At 51.8% G+C, this 6000-nt stretch overlaps 1 protein-coding gene across 1 annotated transcript in view; it reads right to left on the reverse strand.

Annotated features, from left to right (window-relative positions):
• The window catches only part of FBXL16 (F-box and leucine rich repeat protein 16), a 97312-nt gene extending 91841 nt beyond the window's left edge, over nucleotides 1-5471 (reverse strand). The window contains exon 1 of the mRNA XM_032774007.2: nucleotides 5138-5471. The gene's annotated coding sequence lies outside the window, so the exon portion shown is untranslated. The remainder of the gene's footprint in view (nucleotides 1-5137) is intronic.
• Between the last annotated feature and the right edge of the window lie 529 nt (nucleotides 5472-6000).

Genomic DNA, 6000 nt, shown 5'->3' on the forward strand with positions numbered 1-6000 from the left:
AAAGGTGGGGATTAGAATACCAGGATTCATAACCCAGGTTCTACACAGCAGGGGAAAATGTCCCTGGGACTCAGATGCCAGCATTGGAGTCCAGCAGAATCCACCTCTCAGAGCCACCCTCTCTGAATGGAGCAGGACCCAAACATTACTGGCTTTCCACTGGCAGGCTCCAAGTGCAGCAGAGCACACGGGTTTTTGCGTGTCCCTGGGATAGCACAGAAAGATCAGGCTGTCTCTGCTGGAGCTGCCTGTTGATTTGAGAAGCCCTCAGGCTCACTCCACTTCTTGCTGGATAGATGCACTGTGCCCCCAGGGGCTGGGGTGTGGATGGGAGGGGGGTCTGGGAGACACTCCCTCACCTGCATGCACATTTCACCAGAAAGTTGCACAGCTGGCTGTGCACCCATGGCGGTGTGGGTGTGGGTGTGGGTGTGGGTGTGGGTGTGGGGGACAACCCAGGATGCTGCTGATAACAATTAGAGTCAAATAATAATAGCACTTGGCTCTCAGGTTACAAGCATGAACTGATTGATCCTCACCCAGGGTGGAAAGGAGCTAGCGTCACCCCAATTCCACAGTGCGGAATCTGCTAAAGCGCAGAAGAAATGATCTGGGGATCTGAGTTTCTGACTCTGTCATTGGTGCTTGGGCCAAGTCACTTCCCTTCTCACTGCCTCAGTGGGCACACATCAGCATCACAGGAAGGTGGATTTGCTGCTGTTTGTAAAGTGCTCTGAGATCCTCAAACGGGCAGGGTATTATTATTATGAAGCGACTTGCCTGATGTCCCACACCAAATCACAAATTCCTGGCCCCCAGCACTATTCTCAGCCCACTGCCCCAACCCTGGCTCTTTCTACTGCTCCAAGCATAGCCAGCCGTGGGAGAGAAGTGACTCTCCAAGTTCATGACAATGAGGGGCTGGTGTGACTAGAGCTCCCATCCTGGCTCTTACTTAGCCAAGCAAAGTGGCTCGTTCCTTGCATGATTTGCCTGAGATGAAGTGTGAAGCCCTCCAGCTAAAACTCTCTGGACCCAATCCTCAACTAGTGTAAACTGGTGTCACTCTGTGGAAGTCTGTGGGCTGATTTACACCAGCTGTGGAGCTGGACTGTGTCAGGTGCATGTCAGAGCAGGGAAGGAGTGGGGCACTTACACACTATCATACAGAGGGCTAGAGACATGTGGACTTATCAAAGTGGGTGCAAACCATGTGGGCAAAGCACTGTATCAGTCCAACAACCTTCCTAGCAGGACCTTCCCAAAGGGTATGTCACACTGCCGAGCTCACTGGAGTTACCCTCTTCAGTTACCCTAGCTCGAGAACAAACTAACTCTCCACCATGGCCCTGCACTCACACGTGTGGTGCTAAGAGTTCGGGGGCATGCCTTCTAGTTCTTTGTTCTGTGGAATCGTGTCCATTCTGGGCACGTGAAGGGGAGCTTTGGGAAGGCACTGGAGGGCATGCACTCCTCAAGGGGCACTACCCTGCAGCCACATTGCAAAGTGGTCATGTTAGTTGCCAATGAGCTTTAGCTACAGCCCCTGACGGGCCAGCCATCACCACACTTGAGTGAAGGGGTTTAATGTGTGGACAGGACTGGAGGTAGGAGCAACACTTGAGTTATAACTCAAATTGCAGTGAAGACAAGCCCAACACACCCAAATGTTCCTGCCTCTAGCATCAGAGCCAAGTGGAGTAACCTGCAATTACATTAGGTATATACAGGGAGTAGGGGAATCAGAGGCACAAACTGAAGAATAAATGTCTTGGTGCTCCTGCTTGAGAAAGACATGCCCAACCTCACAAGCCAGTCCTGGGCCTAACAGAATGTTGCTGTTTTGCCTGACCTCCCAGCATACCCTGTTTGATTTTTGTTAGGGACTTTCCTATGCCCCTATAATAGCACTGCTGGCACTGCCAATCATTTTGCTGACATTGCTTTCAATGTGCCTGCAGGTCTCCTGTCTCCTTCTCCAGCCCTGACCCTTTCAATGGGTTTGCACCTTTGCTGTCCAGGGTTGGGCTCCAGTGGGGACAGCAGAGCTGGGCATAACAGGGCTGAAAACACCATGGACACCGGGCAGCTGGGGACAATGTGAACATCATCCCAGAGAGCAGAATTCTCTCTCTTTCTCTTCCTGTCACCTTCCCTCCATCTTTCCCTCCCTTTTACCTTCCCCCTGCCTTCCCTTCCATGCCTCAGCTGCTCCTGCTCTATTCAGCATCTGTCCTGAGCTCCCAAAAGGTGGATTTCCCTTTAGGTCAGGATCAGAAGAAAGGGTCCCTGATGTCATGGTCCTGGATAATGGCCTCAAGCAAATAGATACAGCAGACACGACATCGAATGTAAGCAGCCCTGGATCTATGGAAGTAGGATGGTTACAGAAAAGGCCGCTGCTGTATCAATCACTTCTGCTCTCCCCACTACACCCCTCCATACACAGTGACCTAGTTACACCAATTGCAACTACTTGGGTTTGACTGGGCTTGCCCAGAGGTTACCGAGAGCGGAGTTGTCCTACACCTAACCTGCAATTATGCATCTAAAGCAATGTCCTCTCCAAGAGCAGGGAGGACAGGGGAGCTGGGTGGAAAGGCCAAGCCACTGGGATCCCTGTTGGGATTAAACCCAGCACCTTGAATGGGATGAATCTGCAGTAACCAGCTGCACTCACAGGAAGGGTCCAGAGATGAATTAGCAAGAAAGGTTGGCTCAGGCTTTGAGCCATGGGGATGAAGGTCAACCTGTAGAACTCTTTGCCAGAGGATGTTGTGAAAGCTAAGACTATAACAGGGTTCAAAAAAAGAACTAAATAAATTAATGGAGGATAGGTCCATCAATGGCTATTAGCCAGGATGCTGTCCCTGGCCTCTGTTCAGGGCTGGCTCCAGGTACCAGCAAAACAAGCAGGTGCTTGGGGCAGCACATTTCTAGGGGTGGCATTCTGGTGCCGGTCATCATGCCGACTCTGGGGCACGGGGAAAAAGTGCCCCCGCTGCCCTAGCTCACCTCTGCTCCACCTCCACTTGATCCCCTGAGCGCGCCGCCACCGCTCCGCTTCTCCCCCCTCCCTCCCAGGCTTGTTGCGCACGAAACAGCCGTTTCGCGCAGCAAGTCTGGGAGGGAGGAGAAGCCAAGCGGCGGGGCACTCGGGGGAGGCGGCAGTGGAGGAGCGGAGATGAGTTGGAGCAGGGAGTGGTTCCTTTACCCTCTGTTACTTCCTGCACCCCACCACCCTAGCTCGCCTCTGCTCCGCCTGCTCCCCTGAATGCGCTGATGCTCTGCTTCTCCATCCTCCCTCGCCTGAGAGGGAGGGGAAGAAGCAGAGCAGCGGCGCACCAGGGGGAGCAGGTGGAGCAGAGGTGAGCTAGGGCAGGAGGTCGCGGGGGGCCCCCAGGAAGCAATGTGGGGGGGAAATGCAGCATGCCCGGGGAGGAAGAGGGGCTGGGGATTTGGGGAAGGGGTTCAGAAAGGGTGGAGTTGGGATAGGGCCAGGGGCAGGGGGGCACGAAAAAAAGAGGGGGGCGGCCAAAAAATGTTTTGCTTGGGGTGGCAAAAATCCTAGAGCCAGCCCTGCCTCTCTTGGTCAGACTTTGGGAATGGGTGACAGGGGATGGATCACTTGATGATTACATGTTGTGTTCATTCCCTCTGAATAACCTGGCATTGGCCACTGTTGGTAGACAGGATACTGGACTAGATGGACCTTTGGTCTGATCCAATATGGTCGTTCTTATGTTTTTCTCTTTCTCTCTCCCTCTTTCCACCACCCTTTAAGTGTGAAAAGTTATGCCCAGGCCAGTGGCATAAAAGCTCCTGCTGCAGCTGCCAGTAGAGGAAGGAAAGGTTCCATCTTCTCATGCTGCCAGTTGGTGAGCTTCTGACTCAGTGTGTTACAGCCAGGCATGGGGCTGAGTCCCTGAGCAATCTCTCTGCTCTTACACTCCTCCGCAGAGTTTGTTTCAGTGTCCCCTCCCCACAATCAAAACTTTCTGGTGCTTCAATGGGCCAGCTGCACAGACACTGACTTCCCAAAATTTCTATGGCCGGACAAGCCTGTTGCACCTACAGAAGTTACACAAGTCAGCAGGCCTCCAGTCTAAAGCCAGCAGCAATGCCCCAGCCTTCCCTCCGGGCCCAGCCTTACTCTTCAGCCATCACACCTCCCACTTCTCCTCCCTGACGCCAGTGGGCAAGGTGAGGTAGTGGGGTCCATAACAGCCAGCCAGGAGGTTGATTTGCTGCCACTGTCTCTGGTTCACTGGCTTTAATAATAACAACAACAACTGGAGACATACCAACCTCCTAGAACTGGAAGGGACCTTGAAAGGTCGTCAAGTCCAGCCCCCTGCCTTCACTAGCAGGACCATTTCTTGCCCCAGATCCCTGGGTGGCCTCCTCAAGGATTGAACTCACAACCCTGGGTTTAGCAAGCCAATGCCCAAACCAGTGGGCTATGCCTCCTGCCCCTCCCACTTAAGTGATTGCCACATCAATTCAGAGCCAGAGCATGGCCGAAGGGACCAGCACAATGAACAATGATCCTGAACAGTGCTGAGGAGCAAGAGAAACGCCCTCCCACTAGCATGCTCTGAGCCACTGGCCCAGCCAGCTACTCCACCCCAAAGGATGCTAACCCAAATGATTTCGGGGGGCTGAGAAAGCAAAGCATTCAGCACATTACCAACCACACGAATCACAGCATTGACCTCAGGTCTGTGGAGTGAATAAATAAATAAATAAATAAATCAACCGCAAACCACTGGCATCTGGGAATTCAGCTTCCACCATTTCTATTCAATGCAGAGAAAAAAGAGGCTGACACCAGAGCACTTCCCCCAGCCAGTCAGAGAAGAAGCACAGGGCAGAGCAAAGAACACTGTATTGGATGGAAATGAATGGAGCCTAGTTCTACTGGAAAGGTGATGCTTGCCTGCCATTATAGAACCTAAGCTCTACTAGGCAATGATCATCAAGGAAGGCTATAATTACAGCCCTTGTATCTTCCCTGGTTCTCATTGTAGCACCGAGCTGCATCTGTCTGGGTGGGATGTTTTCCTAAGGACATCAATACAAACTGACATAAGGAGCTTTGTACGCCAAAGGATCTGCAGCAAGATACAGCCCTTACCTCCAGCAGCTGCTTCCAGTTCATGCCATGCCTCTTCGGGAGCTGCTCCTCCTTTTATGTGCAGAACAGCATCAGGAAAAGAAACAGAACAAATCACCCACTCTGATCTACACCAGCCCCCAGCCGGGGTCAGATACAGGACTAGGGAGCTAGATCCTCCCACACAGCGTTGTTAGATCAAGTCTTTCAGAGAAGAATCCACCACTCTGATGTTTTGCAAAATAAGGGTGGGAGAGAATTTGTCTCACCAAAAAAAAAAAAAAAAGCAAGCAAGCAGGCAAGACAGCAATCTTAGGGGACTGAAATATACTTCCCCTCCTCCCTAACAAACCGGGAGCTGGTATCCAGCGAGCAGGATCTGAAAGATGCAAGCTGTCTCACACGCACACGCTGGCATGCGTGCACACACACACACAGTGTTGTAGACCAAACCCAGTTAAAGAGACACAGCCATTATTATCATTAATGCATGACTGCAGGCTGCTAGTCTCCCCACCTCCTGGCTAGGATCCTCAGAGATTACAACCATTCACTGTGGGAAACATCCAGGATTAGGATTTTTATTGGCTTCCCCCCAACTTCCCTTATTGCCCTCTTGAGGTCAATCATACGGCCTTACATTTGCAAAAGGACAAAACAGCTGGATAGGAGAATACTAAGATGATAAGACAGATAGATAGATAGATAGATATTTTAACTCTGAATATTTGGTTTTGGACACAAAGCACCTGGTACTCCCCTCTCTCCTTTCGGGGCACCGGTGTTCACCAGTGCTGTAGTGTTCACCAGCGCTGTCATTTCACTGTAACCCTTCCCCAGGTAATGAAACAGGCAGCTTATCACCAGCTCCCGTACAAAGCAGG

The sequence above is a fragment of the Chelonoidis abingdonii genome, chromosome 9, assembly GCF_003597395.2.
Source record: "Chelonoidis abingdonii isolate Lonesome George chromosome 9, CheloAbing_2.0, whole genome shotgun sequence".
Classification (NCBI taxonomy): Eukaryota; Metazoa; Chordata; order Testudines; family Testudinidae; genus Chelonoidis; species Chelonoidis abingdonii.